This window comes from Palaemon carinicauda, chromosome 2 (genome assembly GCF_036898095.1).
Source record: "Palaemon carinicauda isolate YSFRI2023 chromosome 2, ASM3689809v2, whole genome shotgun sequence".
NCBI classification, from domain to species: domain Eukaryota; kingdom Metazoa; phylum Arthropoda; class Malacostraca; order Decapoda; family Palaemonidae; genus Palaemon; species Palaemon carinicauda.
Window position 1 is genome coordinate 104,344,701 of NC_090726.1, and position 25,809 is coordinate 104,370,509.

A 25,809-nucleotide genomic window follows, 5' to 3' on the forward strand; every position below is an offset into this window, starting at 1 on the left:
ACAGTCACATCGACTTTCCATTCCACTAAAGAAAAGGAAAGAGATAGTAGGATCTGTCAAGAGACTTCTGGAATCCAAACGGATATCAAGATACAAACAGGAGAGAGTGCTGGGCTCTAAACAGTTTGCTCCAGTGACAGACCCAGTACTACGAGCACAGCTAAAAGATGCAACAGGAGTCTGGAGAAGATACGCATCAAACGCTCAAAGAAATCTGAGAAGACCATTACCGACTCAATTGAGATCGCTTCTCAAGAAGTGGTCCAAAGCCAAGCACCTGAAGAAATCAATACTTCTTCAGCCACCTCCACCTTCAGTCATTATCCCACACAAACGCTTCAAAGGAAGGATGGGGGGGTCACTCTCACCAAAGGAAAGTCCAAGGAGTTTGGTCCAATCTATTCAAGACCTTTCATATCAACATTCTGGAAGCCATGGCAGTATTTCTTACACTGAAGAAATTATCTCCTCGCCACTCGACCCACATAAGACTGGTCCTGGACAGCGAGGTGATAGTGAGATGCCTGAATCGCCAAGGTTCAAGATCACCACAAATCAACCAAGTGATGTTAGCCATCTTCCGTTTAGCGGAAAAGAAGAGATGGCACTTATCAGCAGTTCACCTTCAAGGGTTCCGCAACGTGACGGCGGACACTCTATCCAAGTTCACTCCAATAGAGTCAGAATGGTTCCTAGACGCAGGATCGTTCTCCTTCATCTTACGTCAAGTCCCGGAACTGCAAATAGACCTCTTTGCAACGAGTGACAACAGGAAGATACATCGTTACGTGGCCCCTTACGAGGATTCTCTAGCGGAAGCAGTGGATGCAATGTCCCTCGATTGGAACAGATGGTCCAGGATTTACCTGTTCCCTCCATCCAACCTTCTACTGAAAGTCTTCGACAAACTGAGATCATTCAGGGGAACAGCCGCGATAGTGGCTCACAAGTGGCCAAACAGCGTCTGGTTTCCTCTGGCGTTAGAACAAACGGCTGAAGTTTGTGCCGTTGCCGGATCCAGATCTGACTTAGCAAGTGCAGAAGTCGACTGTCTTCGCTTTATCACAGAAAACCTGGAACCTTCATCTCATGATTTTCTCTCCTTAGCGGTGAAGAAAAGATTCGCGATCTCGAGACAGTATAAACTTCTTAGAAGAATACAAATCCAAATCTACCAGAAGACAATATGAGTCATCATGGAAAAAATGGGTGTCCTTTGTCAAGGCGAAGAATCCAAAAGAAATCTTGACAGATTTCTGTTTATCTTTCTTTATTCACCTTCATGAACAAGGTTTAGCAGCCAACACGATATCTACGTGTAAGTCTGCCTTGACAAGACCCTTATTGTATGCCTTCCAGGTCGACTTCTCTAATGAAATCTTTAACAAGATTCCTAAAGCCTGTGCTAGACTCAGGCTGGCAGCGCCTCCGAAACCCATTTCATGGTCTTTGGATAAGGTTCTTCACTTCGCTTCAATGTTGAACAACGAAAATTGCGCTTTGAAAGATTTGACCCAAAAAGTTATATTTCTATTTGCACTAGCCTCGGGGGCCAGAGTTAGCGAAATAGTTGCCCTCTCGAGAGATGAGGGTCATATTCAGTTTGTAGAAGAGGGAGAACTGAATATTTTTCCTGACCCAACGTTTCTTGCCAAAAATGAGCTACCCACCAAAAGGTGGGGTCCCTGGAGAATCTGCCCTCTGAAGGAAGATGTCTCTCTATGTCCAGTAGAGTGCCTAGAGGTCTATCTTTGTAGAACTTCAGACTTTAAGGGAAGACAGCTTTTTAAGGGAGAAACTTCAGGTTCGAATTTGTCTCTGAGACAATTAAGGGCAAAGATCACCTACTATATTCGCAGAGCGGATCCGGACAGTACACCTGCAGGTCATGATCCAAGAAAAATTGCCTCATCCCTGAACTTTTTTAATAATATGGACTTCAAACACCTTCGCTCGTACACTGGCTGGAAGTCATCCAGAGTATTTTTAAGCATTACGCGAAGCAGGTAGAGGAATTGAAGGGGTCTGTGGTGGCAGCAGGTAGTGTTCTTAAACCTGTTATTAGTTCTTCAAGGAACAGTGAAATTAATTGGGACGATTAATTTAAGGGTGTGTGTGTGTGTGGTCCCTGGATGATACAACATGCTTCATATACAAAGGTGAAATAAGCATAATGCATAACACGTGTGCCATGCGTTTCTACGCATTTGTGAATAGACAGTAAAGACAGAAATTAATGAAAATTATTAACATATTCGTTTTCAAGTGGCATTAACCCTGGATAGGTACGGTGGGTCGTTTGCGACCCCGAGCGTCAAAAAAAAACAGGTTTTTCTCACGTGACTCACCCCTGTGACTGAATTTGTGGGTGATCGACCTGCAGGAGGTGTCTCCCCTACACGCTCTAGTAGTGTCCAGATGTGCATTGCTGTAGCTGTACTCCTTCCCCGATTTCTGAGACGCGTCGGGGTCGTTCGCGTCCGAGTTTACCCTTCTGAGGTAGTTTGCATAATTATCAAAGTTATTACGTATTATGAAATTGTCGTAGAATGGTGCAACTTGTATAGGTTATCAGTTGTGGAAAGTCTTGGTGGATTGTTTGGCTACCATGTGCATGTTTTTTTTTTTAGTTAAAATGTCGTTCATCACCACGAGGACCATTTTACCGCGAGTGCCCCTTTTTCATTTTTTTTTCATTTTTTTGCCAAGTCATTTTTCCGTAAGATATTGCCAAATAGTGTCGTAAAACATTTGCTTGTTTAGTGTTGGAAAGTGTGTCTAGATGATCTGGCTACCCATGCATGACTTTGTTTTTGTCAGATACGACGTAGTTATTGGTATATTGGGTATTTAACTGCGGTTACCAATTTCTGTTTTTTTTTCAATATTTGTAAAAATTACTACGTAGTAAGGAATTGCCGTATATTATTGATTTTTTTTTCATGTTTATGTGTTAGAAAGTGTGCCTTGATGGTTGGGCTAACACGTGCATGTCTTTTTTTTTATCTGAGATGTCGTATATTAGAATGTCGGGCATTTTACCGCGAGTGTCCCTTTTTAATTTTTTTTAATTTTTTTGCCAAGTCATTTTTCCGTAAGATATTGCGAAATAGTGTCGTAAAACTTTTGCTTTTTTAATGTTGGAAAGTGTGTCTAGATGATCTGGCTACCCATGCGTGATTTTGTTTTTGTCAGATACGACGTAGTTATTGGTATATTGGGTATTTAACTGCGGTTGCCAATTTCTGTTTTTTTTCAATATTTGTAAAAATTTACTACGTAGTAAGGAATTGCCGTATATTATTGATTTTTTTTTCATGTTTATGTGTTAGAAAGTGTGCCTTGATGGTTGGGCTAACACGTGCATGTCTTTTTTTTTTATCTGAGATGCCGTATATTAGAATGTTGGGCATTTTTCCGCGAGTGCCCCTTTTTATTTGTTTTGCATTTTTTTGCTTAGTCATGTTACCGTAAGGAATTGGCAAGTAGTGTCGCAAAACTTATATTTTTATAGTGTTGGAAAGTGTTTCTAGATGATCTGGCTACCCATGCCTATTTTTTTGTTAGCCAGATATGGCGTATATATAAGTATGTGTTCGATTTTCCTGTGATTGCCATTTTTTCGTTTTTTCCCATTTCTTTCAAAATTACTACGTACTAAGGAACTATCACAGAGTAATATTTCATTTATATGTTTATTTGTCGGAAAATATGCCTTGATGGTTTGCCTAGCACGTGGCTGAAATTTTTTTTTTCTGAAATGCCGTATATTAGAATGGCCATTTTTCCACGAGTGCCCCTTTTTATTTGTTTTGCATTTTTTTGCTTAGTCATGTTACCGTAAGGAATTGGCAAGTAGTGTCGCAAAACTTATATTTTTATAGTGTTGGAAAGTGTTTCTAGATGATCTGGCTACCCATGCCTATCTTTTTTTTAGCCAGATATGGCGTATATATAGGTATGTGTTCGATTTTCCGGTGATTGCCATTTTTTCGTTTTTTCCCAATTCTTTCAAAATTACTACGTACTAAGGAACTATCACAGAGTAATGATTCCTCTAGATGTTTATTTGTCGGAAAATTTTGTTTACTTTTTTTTTGATTGAATATCATCAAATTTTTTTAGCTAAAATATTGTTTTACATTTTTTTTTTTCGATTTTATTTCCCTTCAAAAAAAAATTTTTGGGTCAGAATTTTAATTTTATAGTCGTAAAATAATCGACAATTATCCAGCAACCCACCATACAATTTTTATGCATATCCAATAATAATTAGATTAGTAAATAACACCTTGAAATTGACACACCCTTCCTACATTTCAAGTGGCAGATTAGGGAGTCTGAGTCAGTGTGGTTGGCGGCCATTTTGTGGACATATCCGAAGCGTAAGCTGCCCTATCTATATATATTCTTGTTCCCTATAGAATTTGTGATATTTTGGTATATTTTTACCTGCATAAATATCATATTATATATTAAATATATGTATTTTTTTACGAAATTTCCAAGTACTCAAAAAATTACCTTTAGATATGGCCCCTGATATAAATGTAATTTACAAAATAATGAAGATTTTTTTACATATTTCTATTTTAGGATAACATATGTTTATTCCCTAAACAAATTAGCCACTTCCTATTTCATTTGGGTACCCAAAAAAATTCATGAAATTTGGACAATTTTTTTTTGGCCAAAAAAAGTTACCCTTTTTTTCTCATTTCAGATCTTCACCTCCATGGGTCTGACTTCATCCAAAATACATCAAGATGTGTCCTAAACATTCAAGAATCAATTCCTAAAAGGATTTGTGTATATATGTATAAACTTTTTTTTTTTAATTTTTATGTCAGGTCTTTTTTTTTTTCTACTTAATTTTTTAAAATATTTATAATAAATAGTTCTTCTGCAGATGAGTAGTATTTATCTTTACAGTTGTTTTAAGCATTCATTGAAGTTTTTTTTGGCAAAAGAAAAAAGGAGGTTACTACAAAAACTGATTTTTCAAGAATTTTTTTTGGCGTCGGGGTCGTTCGCATCCGAGTATACCCTTAAAGGGGTGTCCGAGGACCGTACCTATCCAGGGTTAATATGTTTCCTTTACAGATGAAACAAGGATTTCCTGTATTACTGTTTTTTTTATGCTTCAATTTATTTCATCCACATTTTATATCTCTCTATAAATGTTGATTGATCTATTAATTTATTGTTTGTCAATAAACTAGTTCTAAATGAACTTTGTCTTCATTCACCCCAGGTTCATTTTTATGAGATATATTGAGCATTACACTTCATCCTTTGGATATTGTTTGATAATAAAAGAAAATCTTGAAAGATTGTTCCTTCGTGTAGACAAACACTCATTGATTTTGGCCAGTCCTTATATAGGACAGGCCAGTATACTCTGAAAGTGATGATAACTGATATATAATCTTTGTTCCTATATGGATACAAACCTTTTGTCGGTACATAAGTCAAATTCTGTATACTGGGGGAGGTGTCAGTATTACATACGTACATTGGCGAGTTTTCAATACAAACTTTACTTTAGAAGGTATAGGTTGAGACTAATATACCAGTTTCTCTTCTGAGCATCCATAGGTAATATGTATTCCTTGAGACTTTTCCAGAGTCTAGCATGACTCTTCCCTGTAGGGGGCAGAAGCTCTACCATTGTTTATGTTTAGAAGGAATGATGTATGACGGTAACATCATAGGTCTCTAGGTCTAAATCGACCAAGGAAATTCTCTCTTGAGGACAAGGCACATAATAAAAATCCACAGATACAGTAATGCTCTGGTAAACTTCCATCAGGACGACATGGCCTGAGCCCAAAAAACAGATTTTAAGCTAAGCGAAAAATCTATTTTTGCCATGTCTTCCTGATGGACCCGCCCTTCCTTTTTATAAAAAGGGCTAAAGGACCCCTTCCAATGGTACAGTATCTGTAGCGCCTCGCTTATCGCTACAAGGAATAAACATGGCGCCGTTGATGACGTCATATGCAGACTCAAAACGGGGAGGAGAGGTACCTTAATAACGGCTCCCCTTTTGTTTCTTACCACTTTTCCCTCTCAAAGCGTTAACACTATTCGGGGTTAAGATAGCTATGTGGCGTGTTAAGAATACGTCCTCTGATATTATGCGATATCCCTGTAAGAGTAATTTAGGGATATTCGCTCCAGGAGTTAAAATTCTGGGTACCTTAAGGTAAAATTCTCTGGGAATATCACTGTAGTTAAATATACCCTAGGAAGCTACTTTAAAGGAACTTCCATCAGGACGACATGGCTATCTCACCCAAAAATAGATTTTTCGCTTCGCTCAAAATCCATTTTTTCACTGTGATGACATCACAGTCAGAAATATTACACTAATGGGAAAAACTTTCCTTTGAAATAATCTATTTTATAGCATAAAAATGAACTGATTAATCTTGGTAAGTTAGTATTTTTTTATATTGATAATATACAGTATTAATTTTCAGTAAAAAAATACACTAAAGTTTTAATGTATGTAGAATTCATATCATATGTCTGGTAACGTCATATTACCGGCGGAAAGCAGAGATTTCCTTTCAATAGGTTAATGATTAATGTTAGTTTTCCCATTATCAAACTATCAAGTAACAGTACAGAATATCTTGTGTATATCGGTTGTTATGAGTACTACTTAGCGCAAATTTGATTCTACATTATTTTTATTTCATCTCTGATAATAGATCAATATTTATCTAAAGAAAGTACACTACGGTGATGCCTCCCAACAAGAAATTAATTGGTTCCGTGAGGGTTTCGTAAAGTGATTTTTTCGTGTAGCGAGTTGCCTTTTACATGTAAATAGGCTAATTCATTCCAGACCCTATAAAAACACCACATTAAATTATTATAAAAAGGATATGCACCACTAAACAGTACTAAATATACAAAAAGTACTGTATTTTGATCATTTAATAAAAAATTAACATTGATACTGTAATCTGAAAAGAAGTGTTTAATTAGAGCAAACAGTAAAAATGCAGTAACAAAAATGTAGAACCTTACCTTTGGAGTGAGGCGATTTCCAAGAGCGAAGTGCGGGGCAGTAAAGGAGGATGAAAACAGCGAAAATCGTTAACGTACAAGTGGCAAAAACGTAAAGACTCAACTTTACAAAACATATTTATAAATGACAGAAAACATTAACACTTGATTTAAGGAAACGCATCTACAAATGGCATTAAATATTAACACTTAACTTTACGATAAACTTAAAACAAAATTTCTTCTTTTTCCCTTTCCTATTTTTTTTTTTTAAATTACGTTTTCTATTTTCTAAATTTAATTACACTACATATTTTCTTCATCACTGCCATTTTTTTTTCTTTTCTTAGCTGGCGCTTGGTCTGCTTCAACCAAAGGGTCTTATTAAAATATTCGTACAAAGAAGCTTGTTTCTGACTGCTTCTTGAAATTTTCCTAAAATAACTCATGCAAACTTCATTACAGTACTCAAGCGCACGACCTGTGACAACTTTTTCTGGGCGTCTCTTTTCTACGAGAGCCACCATTTCAAAGTAGTCATCTAGACCTTTAATTTCTGCCGTTATCAGTGGGTCATAACCCCCCCCCCCCCGTACTCTTCCTGAACGATGTTCACGTGCATGCCCTCTAACTCCTTCAGGTCATCTGTCGTAAGTTCCTCTTGGTGCTCCTGGAAAAGCCCATTGATGTCGGCCTCATCAACTTACAGACCCCTGGACTTCCCGAGTGTAAAGATTTCGGCAACTTCAGATTGAGTAAGAGGTTCAGGATCATCAACATTTTTGAAATCGTCTTCAATTGGGTTTGCATGGAAGCCATCAAAATCTCGTGCTGAGACAGCATCAGGCCACAGCTTCCTCCAAGCTGAGTTCAAGGTACGCCTCGAAACCTCCTGCCAAGCTTGACCGATCATTTTGAGGCATATGACAATATCAAAATGCTCCTTCCAAAATTGACGAAGCGAGGTTTGTGCTCTCAATGATTTCGAAACATCGCTTGAAGAGATATTTCGTGTACAGTTTCTTAAAGTTGGAAATCACTTGCTGGTCCATGAGCTGGAGGAGAGGGGTGGTGTTTGGTGGAAGATAGAGAATCTTGAAGGAATATTGAGCTGCAATATCTCCATGAAGGGAAGGAGGTTGAGCAGGGGCATTGTCCAGCACCAGCAGGCATTTTATAGGGAGGCGCTTCTCTTCCAAACACTTTTTCACAATCAGGCTACAACAAATATTTATCCACTTGATAAACAATTGTCTTGTTACCCAGGCTTTTCCATTAGCCCTCCACAACACATTTACATGTTCCTTAGTGACTTTGTGGGTCTTGAAGGCTCAAGGATTATCAGAGTGATACACCAGCAGGGATTTCACCTTGCAATCCCCACTGGCATTTGCACAGAGTGCAAGGGTAAGCCTGTCCTTCATAGACTTATGCCCAGGTAACCTTTTCTTTTGCCGTGATGTACATTCGACGAGGCATTTTTTTTCCAAAAAAGCCCAGTCTCGTCGCAATTGAAGACTTGCTGGGGACTGTAGCTTAACAATGGCTTCGGCCGCTTTCGTGTCCGAGCTTGCAGCCTTCCCATGACGCACCACTGAATGAATGCCTAAGCATCTCTTAAATATTTCAAACCACACACGAGAAGCCTTGAACTCTGGAGGTTCCTATTTTGATGTTCCTTCTCCTGCGTCGGCTTCGGCCTGAGCGAGCACGAAATCACCAAAAAATGGCGCTGGCTTTCTGGCAGATTATCATTTTGGTGATAGTATCTCCAGCCATTTCTTTATCCATTATCCAGACAAGCAGCAAGCTCTCCATCTTCCTTTACTAGCTCCTGAGGGAATAGAGGAGAAAGAGGCGCATAGAGAAATTCTGACCTCTGGAACGGAGTGACCCCCCCTTGGAAAGAAAAGAGCACATGGTTGCCCTCCTCTTAACAACCCCGGCTGTGAACAGGGCTGCTAACTCATTCGAGCCATCTGTAACTGCTTTATCCATGCATGACATTACATGTATAAAGTTACCAGTTTCAGAATCTTTCATCGCAGAAACTTTCTTCCCCAAGGCCCCCAGAGACCAATCAAGAAAGTTACACATCGAATGCTCTGTAGATGCCTTTGAGGAGATGATCAAACTCAGACATGGACCATAAGACTTTAGTCCTTCTCATAGCCAGACAACGAGAAGAATCCACTAGACTCGAGAAGTCGCCCTGGGCAGAGGCAGGAACTCCCAAGCCAAGGACTTCTCCTGTCTCGTACCATATGCTAGACTTGGAGGCTAATCTCGCCGGGGGAAAAGCGAAGCCAGTTTTGCCTAGAACTTTTCAAGATTGCATCCAAACTCCCATTAATTTTAACGCTCTCTTTGAGGAACGCGAGTACCATCTTAGTAAGAATCGATGCTTTTGCTGTTTTTCCTAAGGTAAACTCCGAAGGAGGTGAACGTGGAGCTACGGGAGTAAAGTGATCCGGAAATAATTCCGTAAAGACCAACATAATCTTTTTGAGGTCGACAGAATGTTGAGGTGTCTTATTCTCTTCTTCCTCCGAGACTGCATCCAAAGGCTCTTCCGGAGAGAAATCATCATCCGGTTCTTCTTCCGAAAGAATTCCAGTAGCCGTAGCAGCGTTCTGTTCAGAAAGGCGCCGCTCACGAGCATAAGCATCAGCGCTGCGGTGCGCGCACTTGAGCCATTCGGTATGGCTGTCCCAATGACGATCGCTAACCTTGCGTTCAACGTCGCGTTCGACTGCATGTTAAACCATATCTGACTGACGTTGGACATCACGGGTTGACAGACGTTCGACTTCACGAGGTTGTCGCCACGTCTAGCTTGACGCCCGGCATCACGCTCTGCTGCCTGGCGATCGTCGCCGCGCTTGGAAGGCTGACACTCGGCGTCAAGCTTGGTCGCTTGACGTTTAATAGCTATGGAAGCAGGAACTCGATGAGATATAGCTACCTTATCACGCTGTTCAACATTGCGGTTGCTGGTAGGCTGCCTGTGCGACAACGCGTCATGATCGGAATCATGACGAACCACCGCTTCGTCAACAGCAGACAAGACTGCATAAAAGGTGAGAGCTGCTTCTTCATGTCTAGCAGCATAGACAAATTAGGATCAATATTAGGTGACACAGGCAAAGAAACTTTGATCGCGAACTCGCCTTCCTTATCGCTTACATAACGCTCTGCATTTTCAGGAGACGGAAACCAGTCTGGCAGAAGTGGCGGTGCATGTACTATAACACCAGTCTCAGGGACAAGATTCGTATCAGTCTGAACTAAACCTTTGTCCACCTCTGACATTCTGTCAGGACGTTTAGCAGGAGAACCTTCGACTGATGACTGAAAACGCTCTGGAGTGTCCCAATGGCTACAGCCAGGCGCTAGCGGTGACGAATCGCGCCGTTGCACCACTACCTTCGCTCTTCTATTAAGAGGTCTGGAAGCATGACGCAAGACCTTGCCGTGCGCAGCCTCATCCGAAGATGACGACAATAAACTAACCTCATCTTTCCCATGGTGAGGGTGAGCTCGAGGGGACGTCTGCGCGAGCGATGACGCCTCTTGTTCCCTTTCGCCGATTGACATTACTTCTCCCATGGGTTCAGGAGCTTGAAAGAGGTCTAAGGCTAGGTGAATGACAGGTTCGCGCAGACGCACCCTCCACATCACTGAACACATTAATTGCACTTTTAACACTAACACTTTTAAGTTGGTTAACGTCGGACATGAGTTGGTTTCTGTCCGCCGCGACCGATTATACCCTTAGGCCAAGAGCATGAATCGCGGTCTTCATATCTTTCATTGTAGGTTCAAATAAAACTGTATTAGATATTGGATACCACTACAGGGGAAGGACTAGGTTCAATGATATTAGAAGTAGATAAATCTCTAGAACGAGAAGAACTACGCATAACTCTGTCTCTCTCTAATTTGTGAGAGTAGTGTTCAAAAGCTAACCACTCACTCTCGGACAATGAAATACATTCTTCACACCGATCCCCATATTCCCAAATTTTACCTCTAATCTAAAACAAATTGAATGGGGATCCACAGAGGCTTTTGGAAGCAGTGTCTTACATCCTTTCACACACTTCCTATATGAAGGAGAAGGGTCGGCCATATTGAAAAGTTACAGAGATCAAAACAAGCAAGGGTCAAAATAATCCAAGTAATCCAAATAAAAAAAGTATTCAAGAGAATCTGAAAGCGAAAACCAATAATGCGAAAGCCAATAGCCAAAAACAGTGTACATCACCAAGATAACTGTCCAAAATTCAAGGTAGATAGCGAGTGAATTCCGAACGTTGTTGCCAGCAATGTCGGCAGGGAAGATTTGGTGATGGATGGAATAGTTCGGCCTATCTCCTGTGAGGGCGCAAGTGTACACCTGGCAACTCTATCTGCGATTGCCGCGAGTTTTTTAATTTCTGCTGGACGTCAGGGACTAAAGCCATTTTTATATAACCAGCGGGTAAGTTTAATGTTTAAAAATTAATTTTAATTTTTGGCCCTACATTAGTATTTTGAAAGTTTATTGAAAGTTGAGGATAATAGGTAGGCAGATATAATTGCTGTTGCAGGTGTTGAGGTGCCGGCGATGGCAGATGAGAATGAGAGAGAGATTACAATAGAGGAAGTGAGGAGAGCACTAGATGAAACGAGAGTAGGAAAAGCATCTGGTATGGATGGTGTGAGAGCTGAGATGTTAAAGGAAGGGGGTGTGACTGTACTTGAACGGTTGGTGAGATTGTTTAATGTGTGTTTTGTGTTGTCAATGGTACCAGTAGATTGGATTTGTGCATGTATTGTACCCCTATATAAGGGTAAGGGAGATGTGCATGAGTGTTGTAATTCAAGGGGTATTAGTTTGTAGAATGTGGTGGGAAAAGTGTATGGTAGAGTACTGATTAATAGGATTAAGGATAAAACAGAGAATGATATCTTAGAAGTACAGGGTGGTTTTAGAAGAGGTAGGGGTCGTATGAATCAGATTTTTACAGTTCAGATATGCGAAAAATATTTAGCAAAAGGTAAGGTGGTGTATGTTGCGTTTATGGATCTGGAGAAAGCGTATGATAGAGTTGATAGGGAAGCAATGTGGAATGTGATGAGGTTATATAGAGTTGATGGAAGGTTGTTGCAAGCAGTGAAAAGTTTCTACAAAGGTAGTAAAGCATGTGTTAGGATAGGAAATGAAGTGAGTGATTGGTTTCCGGTGAGAGTGGGACTGAGACAGGGATGTGTGATGTCGCCGTGGTTGTTTAACTTGTATGTTGATGGAGTGGTGAGAGAGGTGAATGCTCAAGTGCTTGGACGAGGGTTGAAACTGGTAGACGAGAATGACCATGAATGGGAGATAAATCAGTTGTTGTTTGTGGATGATACTGTACTGGTTGCAGATGCGGAAGAGAAGCTTGGCTGATTGGTGACAGAATTTGGAAGGGTGTGTGAGAGAAGGAAGTTGAGAGTTAATGTGGGTAAGAGTAAGGTTATGAGATGACGAGAAGGGAGGGTGGTGCAAGGTTGAATGTCATGTTGAATGGAGAGTTACTTGAGGAGGTGGATCAGTTTAAGTACTTGAGGTCTGTTGTTGCAACAAATGGTGGAGTGGAAGCAGATGTACATCAGAGAGTGAATGAAGGATGCAAAGTGTTGGGGGCAGTTAAGGGAGTAGTAAAAAATAGAGGGTTGGGCATGAATGTAAAGAGAGTTCTGTATGAGAAAGTGATTGTAACAACTGTGATGTATGGATTGGAGTTGTGGGGAATGAAAGTGACGGAGAGACAGAAATTGAATGTGTTTGAGATGAAATGTCTAAGGAGTATGGCTGGTGTATCTCGAGTAAATAGGGTTAGGAACGAAGTAGTGAGGGTGAGAACGGGTGTAAGAAATGAGTTAGCAGCTAGAGTGGATATGAATGTGTTGAGGTGGTTTGGTCATGTTGAGAGAATGAAAAATGGCTGTCTGCTAAAGAAGGTGATGAATGCAAGAGTTGATGGGAGAAGTACAAGAGGAAGGCCAAGGTTTGTGTGAATGGATGGAGTGAAGGAAGCTCTGGGTGATAGGAGGATAGATGTGAGAGGGGCAAGAGAGTGTGCTAGAAATAGGAATGAATGGCGAGCTATTATGACGCAGTTCCGGTAGGCTCTGCTGCTTCCTCCGGTACCTTGGATGACCGCGGAGGTAGCAGCAGTAGGGGATTCAGCATTATGAAGCTTCATCTGTGGTGGATAATGTGGGAGGGTGGGCTGTGGCACCCTTAGAAGTATCAGCCGAACTCGGTTATGAGTCCCTTGTCAGGCTGGGAGGAACGTAGAGAGGAGAGGTCCCCTTTTCTGTTTCATTTGTTTGATGTCGACGACCCCCCCAAAATTGGGGGAAGTGCCTTGGTATATGTATGTACATTAGTTAAAGCCAATCTCTTACCAAGGGGTTATAAAAACAATGAGTGATGCCTCATAAAGATAAAAAGAAATCTCTCATTGTAAAGGTGAAACCCAAATGGAGGGTAGTGAATTATGATAGTAGTCTTAAATTAAATGAAAAATAACAGAGTAGGATAGATTATCCAATTAATGTTCGAGAGAAGTTCAAGTGTTTGTGTTAGGGCATGGAGTAAATGTACTTATTAATCATAAAAATTATTGTGATTTTATTGTCCAAGGACTATGGTTGATGACTGAATGAAAGAAATCTTAGAATCCTAAGAGTACTGGATGTTTGTCCAGGATTTAACGGCATTATTGGTAGGTTTAAGATGATAGAAGAAGGATTATATAAAAAAGACAAGAAGATGTTAAGAGAATTATCACTACCAATACTTTGTTTCAGTTGGCAGGAAAGAAACTTAGATTTTGGAAGAATCAAGATAAAACAAGGGTTAATAGAAATGTAGGTGACTTACTTCCATAATAAGAATCATAGTACAGAATTCCATAATACGCAAAGGAATACATATAAAGATTAGGGAGAAAATACTTGTTTAGAAATAGAGATTCCTGCCATACTAACACAGTATTAACAATAACTCAGGCTTAAGTTAGTAGGACATCCAGTAATAAAAGAATGTATTTAAAGATGAATAAATTTTTTACCTAAAACAGGTTTAGATTGTAAATTTATGCCTTTATATAAGAAGTATAAAGGTCATGTAAAGGTAAGAATCCCTTTATTATTATTATTATTATTATTACTATCCAAGCTACAACCCTAGTTGGAAAAGCAAGATGCTACAAGCCCAGGGGCTCCAACAGGGAAAAATAGCCCAGTGAGGAAAGGAAATAAGGAAATAAATAAATGAAGAGAACAAATTAACAATAAATCATTCTAAAAACAGTAACAACGTCAAAACAGACATGTCATATATAAACTATTAACAGCATCAAAAACAAATATGTCATAAATAAACTATAAAAAGACTCATGTCCGCCTGGTCAACAAAAAAGCATTTGCTCCAACTTTGAACTTTTGAAGTTCTACTGATTCAACCACCCGATTAGGAAGATCATTCCACAACTTGGTAACATGATATTTTCATAATAAAATAAATTTTTGAATATACTTACCCGCTGGTTATATAAAAGAGCTGAAGTCCCTGACGCCAGGGCAGAAAATTCAAATCTCGCGCTATCGAAGATACGCCAGGTGTACCAACCGCACCCTAGCGGTAGAACAGGTGGAACTATACACCAACTCCAGTTCTTCCATGCCTCATAGCCATACCATAGGTAGTCTCTAGAGGGGAGGAGGGAGGGTGTTAAATTTATATAACCAGCGGGTAAGTATATTCAAAAATTTATTTTATTATGAAAATATCATTTTTAAATATAAAACTTACCCGCTGGTTATATAAAAGAGCTGATTGACACCCCTTGGTGGCGGGTCAGAGACAGCTACATACAGAAAATTCACTTAAGGGTTACATACAATAAACTTAAGCAGTTCTCACCTGATAAGGAAGCTGACAGCAATGATACTCTGCCTCATTTCGTCCGCTATCCTTAAGAGATCCAGTAATCCACTCGGGCTGAAAATCTCTAGGAGCTGTCAAACGGTACAAACACCTATAACATGACAGGACCTCAACCAATACCCTTGTTCCGGGTGCACTCAAGGAACAAAATGACCACCTAGCCAAATCAAAGATTGCGGAAGACTGACGCCCAATCTCCACAAACAACCATAAAAAACGAGTTCCAAGAGATAGAAAAGGGGTATTAGGAAAAAAGGGAACGTAGTGGTAGATCATTCACCTACTATCGCATTAGCAGCTATAAAAGGACCCAACGTAAAAAGGTCCTCATAGCGAGTCTGAACATTCTTCAAATAATGGGATGCAAAAACAGACTTACTTCTCCAAAATGTTGTATCCATCAGACTTTGCAGAGAACGGTTCTGTTTAAAGGCCACTGAAGTCGCTACCGCTCTGACTTCATGTGTCTTGACTTTGAGGAGCCTCTGATCCGACTCATCACACTGAGCATGAGCTTCTCGAATCAACAATCTAACGAAAAAAGACAAGGCATTCTTGGACATGGGCATCGAGGGTTTCCGAACTGCACACCACAGAGCGTCTGAGTTACCTCTCAGATTCTTAGTTCTGTCCACATAACAACGTAGAGCTCTAACTGGACAGAGAACCCTTTCCAATTCATCGCCAGCCAAATCCGAAAGGTTAGAAATCTCGAAGGATTTGGGCCATGGTCGAGAAGGGTTTTCGTTCTTGGCCAGAAACCCCAGTTGCAAAGAACAAATGGCTTTCCCATTCCGAAAACCAATGTTCTTGCTTAAAGCGTGAACTTCACTAACTCTTTTCGCAGTGGCGAGGGTAACTAGAAAAAGGGTTTTCAAGGTTAAGTCCTTAAATGAAGCCGAGTGTAAAGGCTCAAATCTGTCACTCATGAGAAATTTAAGGACAACATCCAAATTCCAGGCGATGGGAGCCGTTTGAATCATCTTGGTCGTATCAAAAGACCTAAGTAAATCTCGTAGATCCTTATTATCAGAAAGGTCTAGGTTCCTGTGTCGAAAAACCGTCGCCAACATACTCCTGTAACCTTTAATAGTTGATGACGAGAAGTTATGCTTAGTTTTAAGGTCCAAGAAAAAATCTGCTATTTGGGAAAGCGATGTACTGGAAGAGGAAATCGCGTTAGTTCTACACCATTCCCTGAACAACTCCCACTTGGACTGATACACCTTGATGGTTGAAGACCTTCTTGCCCTTGCAATTGCCTTGGCTGCCTTCTTCGAAAATCCTCTAGCTCTAGCGAGTTTTTCGATAGTCTGAAGGCAGTCAGACGTAGAGCTCGGAGGTTTTGATGATTTCGGGCCAAGTGAGGTTGTCTGAGAAGATCGGGTCTCATGGGAAGGCTTCTCGGGACATCCACCATCCATTCCAGTACCTCTGGAAACCAGCTTCTTGACGGCCAGAACGGAGCTATCAGAGTCATTCTGGTCTCCTCGTGTGAAACGAACTTCTGAATCACTTTGTAGAGGATCTTGAACGGAGGAAAGGCATAAACCTCCATGTGTGACCAGTCCATCAGAAAAGCGTCTATGTGAAAAGCTTCGGGATCTGGAACCGGAGAGCAATAACACTCTAGTCGTTTGGTCTTCGCGGTGGCAAAGAGATCCACGAGAGGTCGACCCCATAACCGCCACAGACTCTTGCAGATGTCCGGGTGCAGAATCCATTCTGTGGAGAGAACCTGACCTTTCCTGCTGAGTCTGTCTGCGCTCACATTGTTGACTCCCTGGATGAACCGCGTCAAAAGAGTCACCTTCCTTTCCTCCGCCCAGATGAGGAGCAGTCTTGCAATCTCGAACAGAGGCCAAGAGTGGGTCCCGCCTTGTTTCGCAATATAGGCCAGAGCTGTCGTGTTGTCCGAATTGACTTGGACTACCTTGCCCCTGATCTGCTTTTCGAAGCCGATGAGAGCCAGATGAATAGCTAAAAGCTCTTTTTGATTGATGTGGAGAGAGGTTTGCTCTACCGTCCAAGTCCCCGAAAGTTCCTGCTTCTCTAGAGTGGCTCCCCACCCCGAGTTGGAGGCGTCGCAACACAACACGAGGTTTGGGTTCCTCTGAAGTAAAGACAAGCCTTCTTTCAGTCTGGGCTCGTTGTTCCACCATTGAAGATGAGACTTGATGGAAGTCGAGATGGGAATGCAATCCCTGTCGAGGCTGTCCCCTTTCTTCCAATGGCGGTTGAGATGAAACTGAAGAGGACGCAAGAACAACTTCCCCAGGGTCACGAACTTCTCTAACGACGAGAGAGTCCCCAGAAGGCTCATCCAATCTCTGACGGAGCAAAGATCTCTCTTCAGGAACGTTTGTACTTTTAGGAGGGCTGCTTGGATTCTCACCGACGACGGAAAAGCCCGAAAACTCCGACTGTGAATCTCCATCCCCAAATAAAGAATCTCCTGGGATGGAATGAGTTGTGATTTTTTCGAGCTCACCAGGAGACCCAGTTCTCTGGAGAGATCCAAAGTCATCTTGAGGTCCTTCAAACAACAATCGGCTGAGGAGGCTCTTATCAGCCAATCGTCCAGATACAGAGAGGCCCTGATTCCCCTCGAATGCAGCATGCTTGCCACGTTCAGCATGATCTTGGTGAACAATAGAGGAGCCGTGCAAAGTCCGAAACAAAGAGCCCTGAACTGGAAGACCTTGTTTCCGTCCATGAACCTCAGATAACGTCTGCAGCTGGGATGAATCGGAAGGTGGAAATAGGCATCCTGAAGATCTAAAGAGACCATCCAATCGTCCTTCCTCACAGCTGCCAGAACTGTTTTCTGAGTCTCCATGGTGAACGTCGAGTTTTGGACGTAACCATTGAGCACACTTACGTCCAGAACCGGTCTCCACCCCCCGGAACTCTTGGGTACTAGAAAAAGGCGGTTGTAAAACCCCGGAGACGTAACATCTTGCACTTCCTCTATTGCTCGTTTCTCTAATAAAAGAGACATCTGTAGAAGCATGGCTTGTTTCTTGGGACCCTCTCTGTATTTGGGCGAAAGATCCACTGGATCTGTGACTAAAGGAGGATTGGTCAGGAAGGGGATCTTGTAGCCTTCCTTTAACACCTGGACGGACCAGGGGTCCGCTCCATTCCTCTCCCAAGCCTCCCAAAAGTGAGTCAACCTGGCCCCCACTGCTGTCTGAAGGAGAGGGCAGTCAGACTTTACCTCGGCCGGACTTGCCCCCTCTGCCTCTAGGTTTCCTTCCTTCTGGTTTAAAAGAGCCTCTCCCAGAGGGTTTCCCACGAAAGGACTGAGGACGAAACCCAGAAGAAGATTCCTTAGGTTTTCGAGAGGAGAAAGACGGAGGCAAAACTTTCCTAGTCGAATGAGTAACTAAGTCATGTGTGGCCTTCTGAGTGAGAGCAGTAGCCACCTCGCCCACTAATTCCTGAGGAAATAAAGAATTAGACAAAGGTGCGAAAAGAAGGCCTGTCTTCTGATAGGGAGACACTCCTGCGGAGAGGAAGGAGCACATCGTGGCCCTTTTCTTGAGAATTCCAGCTGTAAACAAGGCAGCAAGTTCGTTGGAGCCATCTCTCACACCTTTGTCCAAGCAGGACATCAAATGAACCAAACCACTAGTGTCCGTTTCCGTCATATCAGAGACCCTCTTACTCAAAGCCCCCAAAGCCCAGTCCAAAAAATTAAAAACTTCGAAGGCCCTGAAAAGACCTTTAAGCAAATGGTCGAACTCTGGAATGGACCACCAAATCTTCGTCTTCCTTAAGGCAAGACGGCGAGAAGCATCTACCAAACTTGAAAAATCCCCTTGGGCAGACGAAGGAAAACTCAAGCCCAACACTTCACCAGTCTCATACCACACACTAGATTTAGAGGCTAACCTAGCGGGAGGAAAGGCAAAGGCCGTCTTGCCAAAAGCTTTCTTGGAGTCCAACCAAGAACCCATTAACTTCAAGGCCCGCTTAGAAGATCGAGAAAGAACCATCTTGGTGTAAACTGGAACCTTAGTAGCTTTACCTAAGATGAATTCAGAAGGCGGAGAACGAGGGGCCACAGGGGTAAAAGAATCCGGGAAAATTCCAGTCAAAATAAGCATAAACTTGCGAAGGTCCACAGCATGCTGATAATGCTTCTCCTCCTCATTCTCAGAGACTTCCTCAATAGGATTATCCTCATCCGACTTTTCCTCTGGTTCGTCTTCTGGCAGTGCAGCAACAGCTGCAGCCTGAACCGAAGGAACAACGTCTGGATGGGACTGCCTGTCAAGGCCAACATCTGAGTCAATTGGGTGGGGAGTAGAAGAAGTAGATTGATGCGAAACACGGACATGTAGACGATCATCCTCAACCAACAACTGCTTAGACCGCTTAGAATTCAACTGTTGTTGAACAGAAGAACGCTTGAAATCAGACGGTAACTGTTGAAGATCGCCGCGAGGTCGCGTAAAGTCCGAGGATTGTTGCTGCGAGCGATCAAAGGAGTCAGGATGTCGCCGCTGTAAACCAATGTTTTGACGCGCCGCGTCCAAAAGTTGTTGCCGCGGGCGATCCACTACTTCAAATTGTTGCCGCGTCTCGTCCACTTGTCGACGCCGACGCTCTTCCCCGCGACCAGAAAACGCAAACTGGTCAACCAAAACTCTCTGACGCGACTCATCAAAATCAACCTGGCGTTGAACACTGTGAATGGGAGACCGTCTAAGTGATAACTCGTCAAGGCCATATACCATCGAACGTTTGTGCGATAACTGGTCTGACATCGAACGCCCAGACACAACGCCAACACTTGGTTGATAAGAATCCATCAACGAAGAGAGTTGTTCCTTCATAGACAAAAGCGCAGTCCATTTCGGATCAACAGAACTCCTAGAAGGAAGATTCGCACTAATGTCACCACGCATTTCAGGGGAAGAAAGCCAATCCGATGGAAGAGGAGGTGCATGAATAGTTACAAGGTCCGAATCGGAAGGAATCATATCCGCACGAACACGGTGATCTGAACGTTTGGCCGGAGTGCAAGCGCTGGGAGAACGGAAACGTTCCGGTGAACCCCACGAACTACATCCTGGCCGCACAGGCGATTCCCGACGCTGTGTGTTTTGACGCGCCGCGTCCAAATCAACATGGGAGCGTTTAAGCGGTCTCGACGCTCGCCGCCAGATCTCACTCCCCGACCCTTCATCGGAAGACGGGGATAACGTATGAACCTCACCTTTCCTACGATGAGGGTGAACGACCTGAGCTACGGCAACAGGAACGTTCGAGGGGACGTCTGCACGATTGATGATGCTTCTCGTTCCCTTAAGCCGTTCGACATTACTTCTCCCATGGGTTCGAGAGCTCGAAAGAGGTCTAAGGCTAGGTGAACGACAAGATCGTGCCGACGCACCCTCCGCAACACTAAACACATTATCAACACTTGTCACAACACCGAGAGAGTCACGATTCTTCGGTACCACATCAGACACTCGAGTCGACGCACCTTCCGCAACACTAACCACATTATCAACACTTGTCACAACACCGAGAGAGTCACGATTCTTCGGTACCACATCAGATACTGAAACACTTTCCACAGTTCCGATAGGATCACGGTTTTTCAATACCTTTAACTCTGAAAAGATAGTATTTCTATCGGCTGCTAAGGACTCAACTTTCTCACCAAGAGACAAAATAGCAGTAAACATGTCCTTCATAGTAGGTTCCTGATCTACCACCACAGGGGAAGGAACAGGATTAGGAACAGGTAAATTAGGTAAGGTTCTATCCACAGATCGGGAAGAACTACGCCTAAGTCTATCTCTCTCTAATCTCCTAACATAACGATCGTAAGTACCAAAATCATCATCAGTTAAGGAAAGACACTCATTACACCTATCATCTAATGAACAAAATTTACCCCTACATTTTACACAAATAGAATGAGGATCAATAGATCCCTTAGGAAGTCGTGTACGACAACCCTCACTAACACACCTACGCTGAGCAGGGGAGGAGTCGGCCATTTTAAAGTTAACGTGAGAGACCGACAAGCAAAAAGTAAGGGAAAAAACAATAAAGAAAATCTCAAACAAAAAGATTTCAAGATAAGAACCAAGGAAAATTAATCAACGATAGCTTAAACTCAAAAAAGAACGTTGTACATCACCAAACAACTTCCCAAAAGAGTAAAAACACGAGAGCGAACTTCTGTATGTCAGTCAGCTATGACGGCAGAGAGAAGAACTGAAGTTGGTGTATAGTTCCACCTGTTCTACCGCTAGGGTGCGGTTGGTACACCTGGCGTATCTTCGATAGCGCGAGATTTGAATTTTCTGCCCTGGCGTCAGGGACTTCAGCTCTTTTATATAACCAGCGGGTAAGTTTTATATTTAAAAAGCTGGAATAAAACTTCTAGAGTACTGCGTAGTATTGAGCCTCGTGATGGAGAAGGCCTGGCTATTAGAATTAACTGCCTGCCTAGTATTACGAACAGGATAGAATTGTCCAGGGAGATCTGAATGTAAAGGATGGTCAGAGTTATGAAAAATCTTATGCAACATGCATAATGAACTAATTGAACGACGGTGCCAAAGATTAATATCTAGATCAGGAATAAGAAATTTAATAGACCGTAAGTTTCTGTCCAACAAATTAAGATGAGAATCAGCAGCTGAAGACCAAACAGGAGAACAATACTCAAAACAAGGTAGAATGAAAGAATTAAAACACTTCTTCAGAATAGATTGATCACCGAAAATCTTGAAAGACTTTCTCAATAAGCCTATTTTTTGTGCAATTGAAGAAGACACAGACCTTATATGTTTCTCAAAAGTAAATTTACTGTCGAGAATCACACCTAAAAGTTTGAAAGAGTCATACATATTTAACGAAACATTATCAATACTGAGATCCGGATGTTGAGGAGCGACCGTCCTTGACCTACTTACAATCATACTTTGAGTTTTGTTAGGATTCAACTTCATACCCCATAATTTGCACCATGCACTAATTCTAGCTAAATCTCTATTAAGAGATTCACCAACCCTAGATCTACATTCAGGGGATGGAATTGATGCAAAGAGAGTAGCATCATCTGCATATGCAACAAGCTTGTTTTCTAGGCCAAACCACATGTCATGTGTATATAGTATGAAAAGTAATGGGCCAAGAACACTACCCTGTGGAACACCGGATATCACATTCCTATAATCACTATGGTGCCCATCAACAACAACTCTTTGAGATCTATTACTTAAAAAATCAATAATAATGCTAAGAAACAACCCACCCACTCCCAACTGTTTCAGTTTGAAAACAAGGGCCTCATGATTAACACTGTCAAAGGCAGCACTAAAATCAAGGCCAATCATATGAACTTCCCGACCACAATCAAGGGATTTCTGTACAGCATTGGAGAAATTACAATTGCATTTCTCAATCCCATGGTGGTGGTACCAATGGACTACCAGTGACTTTTGTTCCCATAACTTGACATATAACAAAACACTGGTCTTCATCGAATTTTATTTGACAAAGAAAGGGTTGAGGAGTATGACGGAATAAATTGAGACCAGGACAAATAACTAGACTTTCAAGTTTCGAGACATTTCTCTCGGACAATGCACCCAAAATTACTAGTGATTAATGAAAACTCTGCAATATTTTTCTTAAAGTAAGAAAGGTGAAATAAGCCATAAGTCAAGTTTAAATAGAGAAATAAAAATAGAAAGGGGTTGAGGATCCCCTGGGAACTATAAATAGACCAACATAGAAGACTGATATCAATTAATCTTGAAGATGACTAATTTACTTTGAATTAACTCAGCATATTGAAAATATCCAATTTTTGTTAGATAGATTTAAGAAAGACTACAAAAATCCTTGCGAAATGACATGAAAATCTCTTGGCACTCATACAAATACAGTATTGGGCGTAACAAATGAATAAATTTTGTGTAATCCTAAAACTTAAATATGTATGTATTTCATGAATATCAATGAAGGTCCAAATGATAAATGTCTCCAAATAATTAAGGGACCACACACAGTATTGGAATACAAAATAAGGTGAAATAAGAATTTTTTTATACTGACATACAAGGGAAGGTGAAATGAGAATTATTTTTTGATAAAGTTATGAGTAATAATGAAAGTTGAGGATTAGAAACAGTCAACAAAAACAAAGTACCGCTAATGACAGTATGATCTGACGAAGAAGATGGTGCTTGATTGGTGAAAGAGTGAGGACAATTTGAATCATGGTGGATTTTTAATGAACAAATAATTATGCTAATCTAAATGATTACTACCGTTATTAACAATACCATTAAAATGATCGAAGGCTAAGGAAGGAAAAAAGTTAAAAGATTGCTGAGAATGCAACCATAACTCGATGATTACATTTGTCAGCTGATACTTATAAGCGAAAGTCAAAGCATTCCAGTTTAAACTGCTTTCATTTTAAAGAATTCATTTTTAAAGTACCAGTAATAATACAATAATACCAGCAACAAAAATAAAATAAGGATGCATGGAGTTTAATGCAGGTAAAAGTACCTCGCATAAGCTGGGTTAGATTAGCCTAAGCCTACAGTAGATCTCAAACTTTACCTATGACGTATAAGACACAGGCCGATTTTTTTAGCCAAAATTTTGGGGAAAAAGTGCGTCCTAAAGGCCGTCAAATACAGTATGATTCTTTGATAATTTGGCACAAATATACTTGAATTTTGGGATATTTGAATGTAAAAGAAACCCTGTGTTTTTACTCATTATTTTATAACTAAGAATTTTTATGCATTCTTAAAAATATGATGATGTGATTTGATGAGAAATGTTTCTTTCTAAGCAATTAAACAACAACGTCTTATCATGATGACATTGATGAGTATCTTATTTACCATAATGATGTGTAATGTTAGGAAATGTTTATTGATATTTTGATTACAAATGAATAATACTCTTGATGAGTAATATTGTGCAAGACAAATAATTTTTTTGCTTGCAGAAATATTTTTGATAAACTTGAATTGATAATGTGTTTAAACATTAATTTTCTGCCATTTATTGCATTGCATTTGGGAAATGAGATTTGTCTTTACACCAATAAGACCAAGATTTTTGAGGTCACAGGTAATGGAAAATATGAGCTGAATAGAATTTGAATGCAAAGGTATTCCATAATTGCTTGCACAGTTTATCACAGTTAACATTATTAATTTTGCCTTATGTACCCAGCGGTTTAAGGGGTAAATATTCCATTACCCAGAGTTATGAAAATAACATGTGTCAATTTTGTGTTGAATTATTTGAAGGGAACAGGAAGTTTTCCTAAATATATTGATGATAAACATATTAGGTGTGTATAAGTATGCAAATGCATTAATTTTAACTATGATGAATATTTTTTTGATGATTTTGATTTATTGTGTTGAGATGCATTTTCTTTTGATGATAATGATTAAGTAATGAATTCTTCTTGGGTAAACTGTGATATGAGCTATTAAAATGTTGAATTCCGCAGAAATTCAGGTAGGTGACCGAGTGATGTGATGTCAGGAGAGAATTACACATTGAAAAAGTTATGTATTTGATTAGCTATTTTTTAAGTTTTGTTCATTAACTAAACGATAGAGACAAATCAAATTAGTTGATTTCATAAAGTGAATTGTAAACAGAGACTAGAAACGAGAGAGATGGTGGTGGAAAGGCAGTGTGCGAGTTAAAAATTTACGTTGCAGTTTTGATAGACATAACAAATAGTCCAGCACAGGATCTTAATTGATTACTCATGGCATGATTAATTGCCATGCGAGGCTTGCCAGCCACCGGAAGTCTTGCAAGGATGGTGGTAACAATAACGTCACCAGGACGCCAAGCACAGTGTATGACAACACCATTACATCAGAAGAGGGGACCAATAGAACACAAGAACAGTCATATGACATGACATAATTTGCCACACCTAGATTGGTCTACTAAAGGCCACTTGGAGAAGGCAGACTACTCTACCCTCCCAAGCATTCAAAAGCGAAAGGTTTCCCCTTCTCCTGACATGACAGGAACTTAATTAACTCCAAGAATGCGGCCAAATTGGCCGCAAAAAGAAATAGGGGAGAAGTCCTGTTCGAGATGCCCTTTTGCCTTTCAACCGAGAGGTGGATAAAATAACTAACTCCTGCCGAGACGATGTGGGAGGAATTTTACATGTTCATTTGGATGACAAATGTCTTTGACAGAGTTCCTTTTCTGCCTAAAGGGGGACTCATGGATCCAGCAATCCACAGCAAATAGATGTTCTAGTCCACAGTTGCAGCCTCCAATCTTCAAGAGAATTAGTGTTGTTCCAGTTTTGGGCATTTATCAACTCGACAACGTAGAAGATATGTGTAAAATTTTTGTTCACCAAAGTTTACTAGTAAATTAAGAAAACTAAATGGCATTTTATCTGCACCCGCATATCTGAGGGTTTTAAATATAAAAGTAATTAGTGCACCGAAGATTAATGATATTAACTCAACATAACATTTAAAATAATAATGCATAATAAAAGAATTAAAGCTATTTCATAAAGATTCTGTCTCAATAGCTTCACACACACACTATGTATATCTATATATCTATATAAATATATCTATATAAATATATAAATATCTATCTATCTATCTATCTAAAGCAGATGGAGAATCCAGAAATTTACCAAAACTGAAGACAATGGAGAAGAGAGAAATAGCTCCTTGGCTACTTTTCATTAGAAAATAATGATGCAAAATAATAAATATACTAAAGTAATATTTTACCGATTTATC

At 40.7% G+C, this 25,809-nt stretch overlaps 1 protein-coding gene across 1 annotated transcript in view; it reads right to left on the reverse strand.

The window, feature by feature from the left end:
* LOC137626160 (dystroglycan 1-like) overlaps window positions 1–25,809 on the reverse strand; it is a 388,225-nt gene that overhangs the window by 307,950 nt on the left and 54,466 nt on the right. The window lies entirely within an intron of this gene.